The sequence below is a fragment of the Coregonus clupeaformis genome, chromosome 8 (genome assembly GCF_020615455.1).
Source record: "Coregonus clupeaformis isolate EN_2021a chromosome 8, ASM2061545v1, whole genome shotgun sequence".
Lineage (NCBI taxonomy): Eukaryota > Metazoa > Chordata > Actinopteri > Salmoniformes > Salmonidae > Coregonus > Coregonus clupeaformis.
Genome location: NC_059199.1, coordinates 41,684,767 through 41,702,533, shown reverse-complemented (window position 1 = coordinate 41,702,533; position 17,767 = coordinate 41,684,767).

Below are 17,767 nucleotides of genomic sequence, written 5' to 3'. Positions count from 1 at the left end.
TTGCAATCGAGTGGAGAGTGAGCGTGTGTGAGAGATCAGCGCTCCCTGGAACCGTATGTGTGTATGTGTGTGACAAGTGGATGTGACGCCTGCAGGTGCAATTCAGGTAACAGCTACTCGGGGATGCCAGCGGGAAAGCCAGACGCGGGAACGGGCTTTCCGTCAGCGGTTTCATTATTATGTCGTTGGATTGCAATGATCTTAATTTCTCACTGTGCAACGACAGAGGCGATCAATTAAACAGGCTACAACACTCTCTGCCATCAAACAAACGATGTTTAACTGTCTGAAAGGGTGAATATGTTGTAGCCATAGGCAACGTATTATTTCTCTCTCTTTCTTTTAACTTGGCTACTTTATAAATATTTTTAAGATTCTCTTTTGTTCTCGTCAGAAAAGCAATGTGGGATAACATAACGTTAAACTTTGAACATAACGTTAAACATAACGTTAAACTTTGAATAAAATAAGGTACAGCCTAAGCTACCATTTTATGCAGAATTTGAGAAGAACCGCTCAAAATTAAAACATTAATTTGGCCTGACAGTGCCAGCAACAGTGGCCTAAATGTATCCCAAATACATTAAGAATGACTGTTTTCGATTGAAATATAAGTAAGTTTACGTGATAAATAAGAAGTATAAATAGAAGCCTTCGCCTGGAGGTTTGGGCAACTTTACCGCGGGCACAGACACATGCACAAACGCACAGGCAAGCACACGCACAGGAACAGTACACAGTCTTTTTTATCCAATAAGCTGGCTCTGACACATGGCCTAATTGAGATAAAGGAGAGGAAGGAAAACAGGAGAACAATAGGCTACACATTAAGCAAACAAATGGTTTAATAGATAGAGTCGAGTACCAGACTATTTTGTTAACAGTGTCTGTCATTCTCTCTCTCTCTCTCTATCTCTCTCTCTCTCTCTCTCTCTCTCTCTCTCTCTCTCTCTCTCTCTCTCTCTCTCTCTCGACAGCACCTTGTCTGGTGCAGAGCTGAACATCCAGGCATCGGGAGAGGTATAGCACCAAACTCTGCCACCCCTGATGGTGTAAAGGAGACATAGCAGTTGAGCCATTTAGTAAAACAATAGCGCCCCCTTGTGATTTACACAGCTCTGTCATGGACACACATAACTATGAGTAGGCCTACAGACATCCTCTCTCTCTCTCTCTCTCTCTCTCTCTCTCTCTCTCTCTCTCTCTCTCTCTCTCTCTCTCTCTCTCTCTCTCTCTCTCTCTCTCTCTCTCTCTCTCTCAATTTCAATTTAAGGGCTTTATTGCCATGGGAAACATATGTTAACATTGCCAAAGCAAGTGAAATAGACAACAAACAAAAGGGTAAATAAACAATAAAAAATTAACAGTAAACATTACACTCACAAAAGTTCCAAAAGAATAACAACATTTCAAGTGTCATATTATGTATATATACAGTGTTGTAATGATGTGCAAATAGTTAAAGTACAAAAGGGAAAATAAATAAACATAAATATAGGTTGTATTTACAATGGTGTTTGTTCTTCACTGATTGTCATTTTCTTGTGGCAACAGGTCACAAATCTTGCTGCTGTGATGGCACACTGTGGTATTTCACCCAATAGATATGGGAGTTTATCAAAATTAGATTTGTTTTCAAATTCTTTGTGGCTCTGTGTAATCTGAGGGAAATATGTATCTCTAATATGGTCATAAATTTGGCAGGAAGTTAGGAAGTGCAGCTCAGTTTCCACCTCATTTTGTGGGCAGTGTGCACATAGCCTGTCTTCTCTTGAGAGCCAGGTCTGCCTTCAGCTGCCTTTCTCAATAGCAAGGCTATGCTCACTGAGTCTGTACATAGTCAAAGATGTCCTTAATTTTGGGTCAGTCACAGTGGTCAGGTATTCTGCCACTGTGTACTCTCTGTTTTGGGCCAAATAGCATTCTAGTTTGCTCTGTTTTTATGTAAATTTTTTCCAATGTGTCAAGTAATTATTTTTTTGTTTTCTCATGATTTGGTTGGGTCTGTTTGTGTTTGTGAACAGAGCTCCAGGACCAGCTTGCTTAGGGGGCTCTTCTCTAGGTTCATTTCTCTTTAGGTGATCGCTTTGTTATGGAAGGTTTGTGAATCGCTTCCTTTTAGGTGGTTGAAGAATTTAACGGCTCTTTTCTTGATTTTGATAATTAGCGGGTATAGGCCTAATTCTGCTCTGCATGCATTGTTTGGTGTTTTAGGTTGTACACGGAGGATATTGTTGGAGAAATCAAATCAAATCAAGATTTATTTGCCACATGCGCCAAATACAACAGGTGTAGACATTACAGTGAAATGCTTACTTACAAGCCCTTAACCAACAATGCAGTTTAAGAAAAAAAAAATAATAATAATAATTTAAGAGCAGCAGTAAAATAAAATAACAGTAGGGAGGTTATATACAGGGGGTACCAGTACAGAGTCAATGTGCGGGGGCACTGGTAAGAATTCTGCATGCAGAGTCTCAATTTGTTGTTTGTCCCATTTTGTGAATTCTTGGTTGGTGAGCGAACCACAGACCTCACAACCATAAAGGGCAATGGGTTCTATAACTGATTCAAGTATTGTGTTTTTTGCCAGATCCTAATTATTATGTCGAATTGTATGTTCCTTTTGATGGCATAGAAGGCCCTTCTTGCCTTGTCTCTCAGATCGTTCACAGCATTGTGGAAGTTACCTGTGGCGCTGATGGTTAGGCCGAGGTATGTATCGTTTTATGTGTGCTCTAGGGCAACGGTGTCTAGATGGAATTTGTATTCATGGTCCTGGCAACTGGACCTTTTTTGGAACACAATTATTTTTGTCTTACTGAGATTTACTGTCAGGGCCCAGGTCTGACAGAATCTGTGCAGAAGATCTAGGTGCTGCTGTTGGCCCTCCTTGGTTGGGGACAGAAGCACCAAATCATCAGCAAACAGTAGACATTTGACTTCAGATTCTAGTAGGGTGAGGACAGGTGCTGCAGACTGTTCTAGTGCCCTCGCCAATTTGTTTATATACAGTGGGGAGAACAAGTTTTCCTACTTACAAAGCATGTAGAGGTCTGTAATTTTTATCATACATTTACATTTACATTTTAGTCATTTAGCAGACGCTCTTATCCAGAGCGACTTACAGGAGCAATTAGGGTTAAGTGCCTTGCTCAAGGGCACATCGACAGATTTTTCACCTAGTTGGCTCGGGGATTAGAACCAGCGACCTTTCGGTTACTGGCACAACGCTCTTAACAACTAAGCTACCTGCCGCATAGGTACACTTCAACTGTGAGAGACGGAAGCTAAAACAAACATCCAGAAAATCACATTGTATGATTTTTAAGTAATTAATTTGCATTTTATTGCATGACATAAGTATTTGATACATCAAATAAGCAGAACTTAATATTTGGTACAGAAACCTTTGTTTGCAATTACAGAGATCATACGTTTCCTGTAGGTCTTGACCAGGTTTGCACACACTGCAGCAGGGATTTTGGCCCACTCCTCCATACAGACCTTCTCCAGATCCTTCAGGTTTCGGGGCTGTCGCTGGGCAATACGGACTTTCAGCTCCCTCCAAAGATATTCTATTGGGTTCAGGTCTGGAGACTGGCTAGGCCACTCCAGGACCTTGAGATGCTTCTTACGGAGTCACTCCTTAGTTGCCCTGGCTGTGTGTTTCGGGTCGTTGTCATGCTGGAAGACCCAGCCACGACCCATCTTCAATGCTATTACTGAGGGAAGGAGGTTGTTGGCCAAGATCTCGCGATACATGGCCCCATCCATCCTCCCCTCAATACGGTGCAGTCGTCCTGTCACCTTTGCAGAAAAGCATCCCCAAAGAATGATGTTTCCACCTCCATGCTTCACGGTTGGGATGGTGTTCTTGGGGTTGTACTCATCCTTCTTCTTCCTCCAAACACGGCGAGTGGAGTTTAGACCAAAAAGCTCTATTTTTGTCTCATCAGACCACATTACCTTCTCCCATTCCTCCTCTGGATCATCCAGATGGTCATTGGCAAACTTTAGACGGGCCTGGACATGCGCTGGCTTGAGCAGGGGGACCTTGCGTGCGCTGCAGGATTTTAATCCATGATGGCATGGTGTGTTACTAATGGTTTTCTTTGAGACTGTGGTCCCAGCTCTCTTCAGGTCATTGACCAGGTCCTGCCGTGTAGTTCTGGGCTGATCCCTCACCTTCCTCATGATCATTGATGCCCCACGAGGTGAGATCTTGCATGGAGCCCCAGACCGAGGGTGATTGACCGTCATCTTGAACTTCTTCCATTTTCTAATAATTGCGCCAACAGTTGTTGCCTTCTCACCAAGCTGCTTGCCTATTGTCCTGTAGCCCATCCCAGCCTTGTGCAGGTCTACAATTTTATCCCTGATGTCCTTACACAGCTCTCTGGTCTTGGCCATTGTGGAGAGGTTGGAGTCTGTTTGATTGAGTGTGTGGACAGGTGTCTTTTATACAGGTAACGAGTTCAAACAGTTGCAGTTACAGTTTTTTCTGATTGGTTAAGCACATTTTTTGTAACTATTGGCTATTTTTGCAAAACTCTACACACAAATAAGAAAACCTTTCACCCAATTATCAAAACATTGTAGTTCTCTTGCAAAAGCGAACACAGCTAGATTAACTCTTCACACCTTCTTAAAAATGGTGTTTTCGTATCAAACAGTAAACACAAGCCATCATCTACTAAGCACACAATGTGCCAACTACACACTGATGGTATGAATACAAAACACATCTGGCTTTTGTTTTCTCTGTGTACAGATGTCAATTTGAGGTCATACTTTTGTCATAGTGTCATGTAAACATACAAGGATCCAAACTTCAAGTATTGGTGTTTATTCACACTCATCAAAACCAAGACAAAGTCAGAACACAAAATAGTAATTTCGCAAAAAAAAGAAAAACAATCAGCCTACATCATGTCGTCTTTCTGGGTCCGGCCACAAAATTTCGTCCACATCGCATGCGATATCCTCCAGTCCAAGGCACCGGGGAAAATATCTCCTTGAATGCCGTATCCAGGCCTGACATGATGCCTGGTCAATATCTCCACATGCCTCCTCTATTGCCTGTAAAAGGGCTACCTGTTGATGAGGATGACGGTCGTACACTTTCCAGCGCCAGGCAGAGAAGAACTCCTCGATGGGATTTAAGAATGGAGAGTATGGAGGGAGGTTGAGTGCCATGAAGAATGGGTGGTCTGTAAACCACTTGCGGACCAAAGCAGCCCTATGGAAACTAACATTGTCCCATATGATGACATATCGGGTATGCTCTGGTCTCTGAACAGTGAGCATGTAATGTAAGGTGTCCAGGAATGCAATAATGTGTGCAGTGTTGTATGGGCCTAAGGTTGCATGATGGTGAACAACACCATTTTGGCTTATAGCTGCACACATGGTTATGTTACCACCACGTTGTCCTGGGACATTGATGATGGCACGGTGTCCAATAATGTTCCTGCCACGTCTCCTGGTTTTACTGAGGTTAAAACCGGCCTCATCTACAAAAAGTAGCTCATGTCCCATGGCATCTGCTTCTAGTTCCATCACTCTCTGGACAAGACAAAACAAATGCAACACATCAGGCCCATGCACAGCACTACAGTATGCACTTCCAAATTCAGAACCAATGACACTATAGCTTACCTGCACATAGTCATATCGCAGTTGCTTTACACGTTCTGTGTTTCTCTCGAAAGGAACTCTGTAAATTTGCTTCATTCTTATTCTGTGGCGCGCAAGTACACGACTTAGTGCAGAAATACTTACACTGTGTATATTTTGAAAGATGGTGTCATTATCAATTATGCGCTGCTGTATTTCGCGCAGTCTTATTGCATTATTGGCAATCACCATGTTTACTATATGGGTCTCTTGCTCTGGAGTGAACATTCTTCCTCTGCCCCCAACATCTGGACGTCTAGCAATTCTGTAAAGTAACAATTTCAGTATTTTTGCATGTATGGTACTGTTGTGTTTCTCATTAGAGTATGGCAGTGCTACAAAGTAGTTACCGATTCTCATTTCGAAATGTCCTAATGATGCTTGCCACAGTGTAGCGGCTCAAATTAGGCTGAACCCGTTGGCCAGCTTCCCTCAGGGTCATCCCATGGTTGATGACATGGTCCACTATTGTAGCTCTGATGTCATCAGTTATTCTATTTCTTACTCTTCTTACCCTTCCTCTTTCCCCTCCTCGTCCTCTTCTTGCTCCTCCTTGTCCTCTTCCTCTAACTTCCTCTAACCCTCTCGCTTCTTCAACTCCACGTCCTCTTCCTCCAACTTCTTCAACTCCACGTCCTCTCCCTCGGCCTCCTCGGCCTCCTCTGATTCTCACTCTTCTCCCTCTTACTGCTCCTTCCATTGTACCCCACACAGACAGCTTACCTGTGGCTTATTTATAGTGCTTAGGCTGATTGCAAAGTGAACTAATTATCTACAACAGTTTTCACATGTGCAAGTGTGCCAGACAGTTGGCAAAATAGTGTTAATGATAGCCATACATGTGTATAATTTTGCTAGGAGTGTGTTGGAAATTTGGTAATTGAGTGTAAGCAGTGAGTTGTGTTTAAAGTTCTGCAAAAAGAGTGTTGTGCAGTGAATTGTGCCTACAGTTTTGCAAAGTGTGTGTTACAAAATTGTAAACTGAGTGCAAAGCAGTGTTTGTGCTTTTAGTTTTGCAAACTCAGTGAGTGGTTTTGCTATACGTATTAATAGTTTTAGAAATTGTGCTACAAGAATCACGATTAGCGCTTAAGCATTCAGAAAAAACTGTAATACAGGTAATAAGTGGAAAAGAGGAGGGCTTCTTAAAGAAAAACTAACAGGTCTGTGAGAGACGGAATTCTTACTGGTTGGTAGGTGATCAAATACTTATGTCATGCAATAAAATGCAAATTAATTACTTAAAAATCATACAATGTGATTTTCTGGATTTTTGTTTTAGATTCCATCTCTCACAGTTGAAGTGTACCTATGATAAAAATTACAGACCTCTACATACTTTGTAAGTAGGAAAACCTGCAAAATCGGCAGTGTATCAAATACTTGTTCTCCCCACTGTATATGTTGAAGAGGGTGGGGCTTAAGCTGCATCCCTGTCTCACCCCCCGGCCCTGTGGAAAGAAATGTGTGTGTTTTCAGCTAATTTTAACTGCACACTTGTTGTTTGTGTACATGGATTTTATAATGTCGTATGTTTTCCCCCCAACACCACTTTCCATTAATTTGTATAGCAGACCCTCATGCCAAATTGAGTCGAAAGCTTTTTTTAAATCAAAAACGCATGTGAAGACTTTGCCTTTGTTTTGATTTGTTTGTTTGTCAATTAGGGTATGCAGGGTGAATACGTGGTCTGTCGTATGGTAATTTGGTAAAAAGACAATTTGACATTTGCTCAGTACATTGTTTTCGCTGAGAAAATGTACGAGTCTGCTGTTAATGATAATGCAGAGGATTTCCCCAAGGTTGCTGTTGACGCATATCCCACGGTAGTTGTTGGGGTCAAATTTGTCTCCACTTTTGTGGATTGGGGTGATCAGTCCTTGGTTCCAAATACTGGGGAATATGCCTGAGCAAAGGATGATGTTAAAGAGTTTAAGTATAGCCAATTGGAATGTGTGGTCTGTATATTTGATCATTTCATTTAGGATACCATCAACCCCACAGGCCTTTTTGGGTTGGAGGGTTTGTATTTTGTCCTGTAGTTCATTCAATGTAATTGGAGAATCCAGTGGGTTCTGGTAGTCTTTAATAGTTGATTCTAAGATTTGCATTTGATCATGTATATGTTTTTGCTGTTTGTTCTTTGTTATAGGGCCAACAAGATTGGAGAAGTGTTGTTGTTTGTTTACTGTGTTTCAATTTTCCCAGAAGTGGTTAGAGTCTATGGATTCTTCAATTACATTGAGCTGATTTCTGACATGCTGTTCCTTCTTTTTCCGTAGTGTATTGTTTTAGTGATTCACCATAGTGAAGGCGTAGGCTCAGGTTTTCTGGGTCTCTGTGTTTTTGGTTAGATAGGTTTCTCAATTTCTTTCTTAGGTTCTTGCATTCTTCATCAAACCATTTGTCATTGTTGTTAATTTTCTTAGGTTGTCTGCTTGCCATTTTTAGATTTGATAGGGAAGCTGAGAGGTCAAATATACTGTTTATGTTCTCTACTGCCAAGTTTACACCTTCACTATTATAGTGAAACATTTTCTCCAGGAAATTGTCTAGAAGGGATTGAATTTGTTGTTGCCTAATAGATTTTTGGTAGATTTCCACACTACTTTCCTTCCATCTATAGCATTTCTTAATATTATTCAGTTCCTTTACTTTGATGCCTCATTATTGAGCATAGCTTTGTTCAAGTAGAGTGTGATTTTGCTGTGATCTGATATGGGTGTCAGTGGACTGACTGTGAACGCTTTAAGACACTCTGGGTTGAGGTCAATGATAAAGTAGTCTACAGTACTACTGCCAAGACATGAGCTATAGGTGTACCTACCGTAGGAGTCCCCTCGAGGCCTACCATTGACTGTGTACGTACCCAGCATTTGACAGAGCTGCAAGAAGTTGTGACCCATTTTTGTTGGTTATGTTGTCGTAGTTGTGTCGTAGTTGTCATAGTTGTGACATATCTGCTCTGATATGGCGCCGGAGAGGATGGCTGCTGTTTTACGGGCTCCTAACCAACTGTGCTATTTTGTTTGTTTTGTTTGTAACTCATGTTGTACATAATGTTGCTGCTACCGTCTCTTATGATCGAAAAGAGCTTCTGGACATCAGAACAGCGATTACTCACCTCGAACTGGACAAAGATTTTTTCTGTAATGAGTCCAACACGAAGGATATGCAGTTGAAGTCGGAAGTTTACATACACCTTAGCCAAATACATTTAAACTCAGTTTTTCACAATTCCTGACATTTAATCCTAGTGAAAATTCCCTGTCTTAGGTCAGTTAGGATCACCAATTTATTTTAAGAATCTGAAATGTCAGAATAATAGTAGAGAGAATGATTTATTTAAGCTTTTATTTCTTTCATCACATTCCCAGTGGGTCAGAAGTTTACATACACTCAATTAGTATCTGGTAGCATTGCCTTTAAATTGTTTAACTTGGGTCAAACATTTCAGGTAGCCTTCCACAAGCTTCCCACAATAAGTTGGGTGAATTTTGGCCCATTCCTCCTGACAGAGCTGGTGTAACTGAGTCAGGTTTGTAGGCCTCCTTGCTCGCACACGCTTTTTCAGTTCTGCCCACACATTTCCTATAGGATTGAGGTCAGGGCTTTGTGATGGCCACTCCAATACCTTGCCTTTGTTGTACTTAAGCCATTTTGCCACAACTTTGGAAGTATGCTTGGGGTCATTGTGCATTTGGAAGACCCATTTGCGACCAAGCCTTAACTTCCTGACTGATGTCTTGAGATGTTGCTTCAATATATCCACATAATTTTCCTTCCTCATGATGCCATCTATTTTGTGAAGTGCACCAGTCCCTCCTGCAGCAAAGCACCCCCACAGCATGATGCTGCCACCCCCGTGCTTCACAGTTGGGATGGTGTTCTTTGGCTTGCAAGCCTTCCCCTTTTTCCTCCAAACATAATGATGGTCATTATGGCCAAACAGTTCTATTTTTGCTTCATCAGACCAGAGGACATTTCTCCAAAAAGTACAATCTTTGTCCCCATACGCAGTTGCAAACCGTAGTCTGTCATTTTTATGGCGGTTTTGGAGCAGTGGCTTCTTCCTTGCTGTGCGGCCTTTCAGGTTATGTCGATATAGGACTTGTTTTACTGTGGATATAGATACTTTTGTACCTGTTTCCTCCAGCATCTTCACAAGGTCCTTTACTGTTGTTCTGGGATTGATTTGCACTTTTCGCACCAAAGTACATTCATCTCTAGGAGACAGAACGCGTCTCCTTCCTGAGCGGTATGATGGCTGCGTGGTCCTATGGTGTTTATACTTGCGTACTATTGTTTGTACAGATGAACGTGGTACCTTCAGGCGTTTGGAAATTGCTCCCAAGGATGAACCAGACTTCTGGAGGTCTACAATTTATTTTCTGAGGTCTTGGCTGATTTCTTTTGATTTTCTCATGATATCAAGCAAAGAGGCACTGAGTTTGAAGGTAGGCCTTGAAATACATCCACAGGTACACCTCCAATTGACTCAAATGATGTCAATTAGCCTATCAGAAGCTTCTAAAGCATGACATCATTTTCTGGAATTTTCCAAGCTGTTTAAAGGCACAGTCAACTTAGTGTATGTACATTTCTGACCCACTGGAATTGTGGTACAGTGAATTATAAGTGAAATAATCTGTCTGTAAACAATTGTTGGAAAAATTACTTGTGTCATGCACAAAGTAGATGTCCTAACCGACTTGCCAAAACTATAGTTTGTTAACAAGACATTTGTGGAGTGGTTGAAAAACGAGTTAATGACTCCAACCTAAGTGTATTTAAACTTCTGACTTCAACTGTACTGCTTTGTCAAGACAAGTCCCAAGTCCCCGTCATCAGCGTGAAGAAAAGACGGAGGAAAAGGGGGAGGAGGGCGGGGTGCCTTGTAAGAATTAGCTGACTAAATAACCTGCCTAAATTATTACCGCCCTGTAGCACTCACGTCGGTAGCCATGAAGTGCTTTGAAAGGCTGTTCATGGCTCACAACAACAGCATCATCCCGGATACCCTAGACCCACTTCAATTTGCATACCCGCCCAAACAGATCCACAGATGACACAATCTCAATCGTACTCCACACTGCCCTTTCCCATCTGGACAAAAGGAACACCTATGTGAGAATGCTGTTCATTGACTACAGCTCAGCGTTCAACACCATAGTGCCCACAAGGCTCATCACTAAGCTAAGGACCCTGGGACGAAACACCTCCCTCTGCAACTGGATCCTGGTCTTCCTGACAGGCCGCCCCCAGGTGATAAGGGTAGGCAACAACACATCTGCCACGCTGATCCTCAACACTGGGGCACCTCAGGGGTGCGTGCTTAGTCCCTTCCTGTACTCCCTGTTCACCCACGACTGCGTGGCCAAGCATGACTCCAACACCATCATCAAGTTTGCTGACAACACAACAGTGGTAGGCCTGATCACCGACAACAATGAGACAGCCTATAGGGAGGAGGTCAAAGACCAGGCAGTGTGGTGCCAGGACAACAACCTCTCTCTCAATGTGAGCAGGACAAAGGAGCTGATCGTGGACTATAGGAAAATGAGGGCCTAACAGGCCCCCATTGACATTGACAGGGCTGAAGTGGAGTGGGTCGAGAGTTTCAAGTTCCTTGGTGTCCACATCACCAACAAACTATCATTGTCCAAACACAGCAAGACAGTTGTGAAGAGGGCACGACAACACCTTTTCCCCCTCAGGAGACTGAAAAGATTTGGGATGGGTCCCCAGGTCCTCAAAAGGTTCTACAGCTGCACCATCGAGAGCATCCTGACTGGTTGCATCATCACCTGGTATGGTAACTGCTCGGCATCTGACCGTACGGCGCTACAGAGGGTAGTGCATATGGCCCAGTACATCACTGGGGTCAAGCTTCCTGACATCCAGGACCTATATACTAGGCTAGTCAGAGGAAGGCCCAAAAAATTGTCAAAGACTCCAGTCACCCAAGTCATAGACTGTTCTGCTACCGCACGGCAAGCGGTACCGGAGCGCCATGTCTAGGACCAAAAGCTTTCCTTAACAGCTTCTACACCCAAGCCATAAGACTGCTGAACAATTAATCAAATGGCCACCCGGACTATTTACATTGTGTTTTTACTCTGCTGCTACTCGCTGTTTATTATCTATGCATAGTCACTTTACAAATTACCTCGACTAACCTGGACCCCCGCACATTGCCTCGGTACCGGTACCCCCTGTATATAGCCTCGTTATTGTTATGTAATTTTCTTGTGTTACTTTTAGATTTTATTTTATTTTTTCCTTTAGTTTATTTAGTAGATATTTTCTTAACTCTATTTCTTGAACTGCATTGTTGGTTAAGGGCTTGTAAGTAAGCATTTCACAGTAAGGTCTACACCTGTTGTATTCGGCAAAAGTGACAATTAACGTTTGATTTGATTTGATATGGGGGAGGGAATGCTGTCACCTCCAGGTAGGTGTTTGTCCCTGTGTGTGCTGAGGGTGTCAGGTTCTTGTCCAGTTCTGGCATTTAGGTCACCACAGACTAGTACATGTCCCTGGGCCTGGAAATAGTTGATCTCCCCCTCTAGGATGGAGAAGCTGTCATCGTTAAAGTATGGGGATTCTATTGGGGGGATATAGGTAGCACACATGAGGACATTTTTCTCTGTTGAGATCATTTCCTTATTAAATTAGCCAGATGTTGTCAAATGTCAAATGTTCCTGTTTTAACTAATTTAATAGAATGGGTTAGGTCTGCTCTATACCAAATTAGCATACCCCCTGAGTCTCTTCCCTGTTTCACACCTGGTAGTTTGGTTGATGGGAATACCAGCTCTCTGTAACCTAGAGGGCAACCAGTGGGTCCATCTCCTTTATACCATTATTCTTGTAGGATGACAATGTCTGTATTTCCAATTTCTTTGATGAAGTCTGGGTTCCTGCTCTTTAGGCCAAAGGCAGATGACCTCAGACCTTGTATATTCCAGGATGAGATAGTAAAAGCTTTGTGTTCCATAGTGTCTAGTGTTGTTTTCGTGTGGTTTAGGCCCGGACCATCGCAGTAGGTGTGTGCAGAGCATGTTGAGCATCTGATACAGTTGAAGTCGGAAGTTTACATACATTTATTCTTGTTAACAAACTATAGTTTTAGCAAGTCGGTTAGGACATCTACTTTGTGTATGACACAAGTAATTTTTCCAACAATTGTTTACAGACAGATTATTTCACTTATAATTCACTATATCACAATTCCAGTGGGTCAGAAGTTTACATACACTAAGTTGACTGTGCCTTTAAACAGCTTGGAAAATTCCAGAAAATGATGTCATGGCTTTAGAAGCTTCTGATAGGCTAATTGACATCATTTGAGTCAATTGGAGATGTACCTGTGGATGTATTTCAAGGCCTACCTTCAAACTCAGTGCCTCTTTGCTTGACATAATGGGAAAATCAAAAGAAATCAGCCAAGACCTCAGAACATTTTTTGTAGACGTCCACAAGCCTGGTTCATCCTTGGGAGCAATTTCCAAACATGTTCATCTGTAAAACAATAGTACAAAGTATAAACACCATGGGACCACTCAGCCGTCATACCGCTCAGGAAGGAGATGCGTTCTGTCTCCTAGAGATGAACGTACTTTGTGCGAAAAGTGCAAATCAATCCCAGAACAACAGCAAAGGACCTTGTGAAGATGCTGGAGGAAACAGGTACAAAAGTATCTATATCCACAGTAAAACGAGTCCTATATCGACATAACCTGAAAGGCCGCTCAGCAAGGAAGAAGCCACTGCTCCAAAACCACCATAAAAAAGACAGACTACGGTTTGCAACTGCACATGGGGACAAAGATCGTACTTTTTGGAGAAATGTCCTCTGGTCTGATGAAACAAAAATAGAACTGTTTGGCCATAATGACCATCGTTATGTTTGGAGGAAAAAGGGGAAGGCTTGCAAGCCGAAGAACACAATCCCAACCGTGAAGCATGAGGGTGGCAGCATCATGCTGTGGGGGTGCTTTGCTGCAGGAGGGACTGGTGCACTTCAGAAAATAGATGGCATCATGAGGAAGGAAAATTATGTGGATATATTGAAGCAACATCTAAAGACATCAGTCAGGAAGTTAAAGCTTGGTCGCAAATGGGTCTTCCAAATGGACATACTTCCAAAGTTGTGGCAAAATGGCTTAAGGACAACAAAGTCAAGGTATTGGAGTGGCCATCACAAAGCCCTGACCTCAATCCTATAGAAAATGTGTAGGCAGAACTGAAAAAGCGTGTGCGAGCAAGGAGGCCTACAAACCTGACTCAGTTACACCAGCTCTGTCAGGAGGAATGGGCCAAAAACGTATTGTGGGAAGCTTGTGGAAGGCTACCCGAAACGTTTGACCCAAGTTAAACAATTTAAAGGCAATGCTACCAAATACTAGTTGAGTGTATGTAAACTTCTGACCCACTGGGAATGTGATGAAAGAAATAAAAGCTGAAATAAATCATTCTCTCTACTATTATTGACATTTCACATTCTTAAAATGAAGTGGTGATCCTAACTGACCTAAGACAGGGAATTTTTACTAGGATTAAATGTCAGGAATTGTGAAAAACTGAATTTAAATGTATTTGGCTAAGGTGTATGTAAGGTCGCAGGATGGTGCTTGGGCGGGTGTAATAGTGGGAGTTGGGCCTGTTGCTCTGCTCACGGCCTGGGCATATGTCCTGCTGTCAAGTTGAGGTCCTTGCCGCGGGGGGGGCATGGGGTGGGCAGAAGGGGCATAGGTCTATTAGAGGGCCCATGTAGGGTGTGGCCAGGGTTTGATTGAGGTGGTCTTAGCTGGTTGGGGAGTGGCTGGTGATACTGTGGTCTGGGTGTAGGTCCTCTTGGCATGGGTTCTCTCAGTGCAGGTCCTTCAGGAGGGGGTCTTGCAGGTCTGGGAGGGGGTCTCGCTGGTCTGGGCAGGGTGTCCATTTCTCTGTTGCTCTAGTATGAGGTGCTGGGGCTGCGGTTGAGGGTGATGTCCTTCAGGTTCCTGGCAAAGTTGGGGACTGCTGCCTTGTAGTAATAATAATAATAATAATAATTATATTATTATATTATTATTATTATATTATATTATTGTAGTGGTGGACCTGGTCGTAAAGGCTGTTCAAGTCCAGGGTGGAGTGGTTGGCCAGGTAGACATTAGGTTTTGTGGCACAGTCTCATGAAATGCTTGCATTCACCCACTCTATGGTGGCAGAGTGAAAGTATTTTCGTGGCAGCAGGGTGGAGATAACCACTTGTGCATTGGGGAAAGTGGAAGAAGCTTTTTCAATCACTCCCTTGAGTGCTTTGGCCACCCTTTCCTGCTGGGCCCTCAGGTTATTTGTGCCCATGTGAATTATGATGTGGCTGGGGGACCCTAGTCTGTCCTCTGACAACAGCTCCAGGGCATGCCTAGTGTTTGGGCACCAGAGTTTAGCCACTTTGTGTTTGGGAAAAAGTTTATCCTCTTGAATGTATTTGCCATTTGAGTCAATGAGGAACACAATCTCTGGCTTTTGTGTGTCCTCAGTGGATGTGTGGGGGTTGTCAAGAGGGCTATCAGGGGAACGGACAGGGGGGGGCGGTTAGGAGAGGATGGGGTCTGTTGGGTTGGTTGGTGCTATGTTGTCTGTCCCACTGTGGTGTTGAGGTTGTGGTCCGGGTCTGAGGTGGGCTGTTCTGCTGGATTCTCTGGGGGAGTGTCCTGCTCTCTGTCACACCTCAGCTTTCTGACCTCCTTCTTCAGTGCCATGTGTGCCTCTTTTAAGTTCTCTCACCTCAGTCCGTAGAGCAGCCAGCTCTCTCAGACAGCCGTCCATCTCTACCATCTGCCCTCCGGGTCTTGTTGTGCTGGTCTGTTTTGTGGGTTTGTTTTGTATAGATTGTGTGGACTAGCTCTCTGAGCTCCACCATGTCTCTCTCCAGCTCTGTGAATGTATCCCTCTCAATGATGGAGGAGCAGTGCAGTTGTGGACCTGGGTGTGTTCAGAGCTGGTGGGGTGACTATCCTCGTCTGCAGGACAGTTTGAAGAGGTGTGATCAGACTCACTCAGGATGGGGGAGTCGTCATAGAAAGAGAGCTTTTCCTGCATTGCTCTCTCTTTGATCCCGTAAAAGTCCTGCTGGAACTGCATGAGGATGCCCTGCACCATTACTGTCCCAGACTTGTACACGTTGATAGAGGTTGTTTCAATTTCCTCAATGTCTAGTATTCTGAGTTTCCACCCTGGGCCAATACCCTCTCTCTTGACATAGGGGTAGTGTGCTCTTATAGCACTGTGCCATGCCAGGGGATGGTCTGTGTGGGAAATTAAGTTGCTTAAGTTCCCCTCTTTGTAGCAGTCAGCAAATAGTGTCTCTGGATTGTCCTTGAGGAGTTAAAAAAAATATATATATATTCTGTGTAGTGCTCTTTTTAATATCCATGGGGTACTTTATTGTAATGACCTCTACACAGGGATACGCCATGGGGGCTTCAAAGGCCTATGCATTTGGGGGGGCTGTGGAACTCTCCTGCCATTGTTAGGCTCAAGGGTTTTCACACCTCTCACCTCACACTTCCGTGCTAATTGAAGTTGCAGCCAGTTCAGGTCAGTTCTGTCCTAGCAGCTTGGTAGCTTAGTAGCCTTATATAGCAAAATCACCTAGTGTTTTGTTTCTTTTACTTTTTAGCAGACACTCTTATCCAGAGCGACTTACAGTTAGTGAGTGCATACATTGTTCATATTGGCCCGCCATGGGAATCGAACCCACAACCCTGACGTTGCAAGCGCCATGCTCTACCAACTGAGCTACAGGAGGTCACGCTCTCTCTCAATTCAAAGGGCTTTATTGGCATGGGAAACATATGTTTACATTGCCAAAGCAAGTGAAATAGATAATAAACAAAAGTTAAATAATCTATTTAAAATTAACAGTAAACATTAAACTCACAAAAGTTCCAAAGGAATAGAGACATTTCAAATGTCATATTATGGTTGTATACAGTCTTGTAACGATGTGCATATAGTTAAAGTACAAAAGGAATAGGAAATATAAAAAAGGTCACAGATCTTGCTGCTGTGATGGCACATTGTGGTATTTCACCCAATAGATATTTTTTTATTTAACCTTTATTTAACTAGGCAAGTCAGTTAAGAACAAATTCTTATTTACAACGACGGCCTACAACGGCCAAACTCGGACGACGCTGGGCCAATTGTGCGCTGCCCTATGGGACTCCCAATCACGGCCGGTTGTGATACAGCCTGGATTCGAAACAGGGGGTCTGTAGTGACGCCTCAAGCACTGAGATGCAGTGCCTTAGACCACTGCGCCACTATGGGAGATTATCAAAATTATTTGTGGGTCTGTGTAATCTGGGGGAAATATGTGTCTCTAATATGTTCATACATTTGGCAGGAGGTTAGGAAGTGCAGCTCAGTTTCCAGCTCATTTTGTGGGCAGTGTGCACATAGCCTGTCTTCTCTTGAGAGCCTGGTCTGCCTATGGTGGCCTCTCTCAATAGCAAGGCTATGCGCACTGAGTCTGTACATAGTCAAATTTTTCATTAATTTTGGGTCAGTCACAGTGGTCAGGTATTCTGCCATTGTGTACTCTTTGTATTATGGTCAAATAGCAATCTAGTTTGCTCCGTTTTTTGTTAATTCTTTCCAATGTGTCAAGTAATTCTCTTTTTAGTTTTCTCATGATTTGGTTGGGTCTAACTGTGTTGCTGTCCTGGGATTCTGTGGGGTCTGTTTGTGAACAGAGCCCCAGGACCAGCTTGCTTAGGCGACTCTTCTCTGTAGGTGATGGCTTTGTTATGGAAGGTTTGGGAATCGCTTCCTTTTAGGTGGTTGTAGAATTTAACGGCTCTTTTCTGGATTTTGATAATTAGTGGGTATCTGCCTAATTCTGCTCTGCATGCATTATTTGGTGTTTTACGTTGTACACTGAGGATCTTTTTTGCAGAATTCTGCATCCAGAGTCTCAATTTGGTGTTTGTCCCATTTTGTGAATGGTTGGACCTCACAACCATAAAAGGCAAAGGGCAATCCACACACACATACACTCTCAGAGCAGTGGTGATCAAGCTGAAATTAT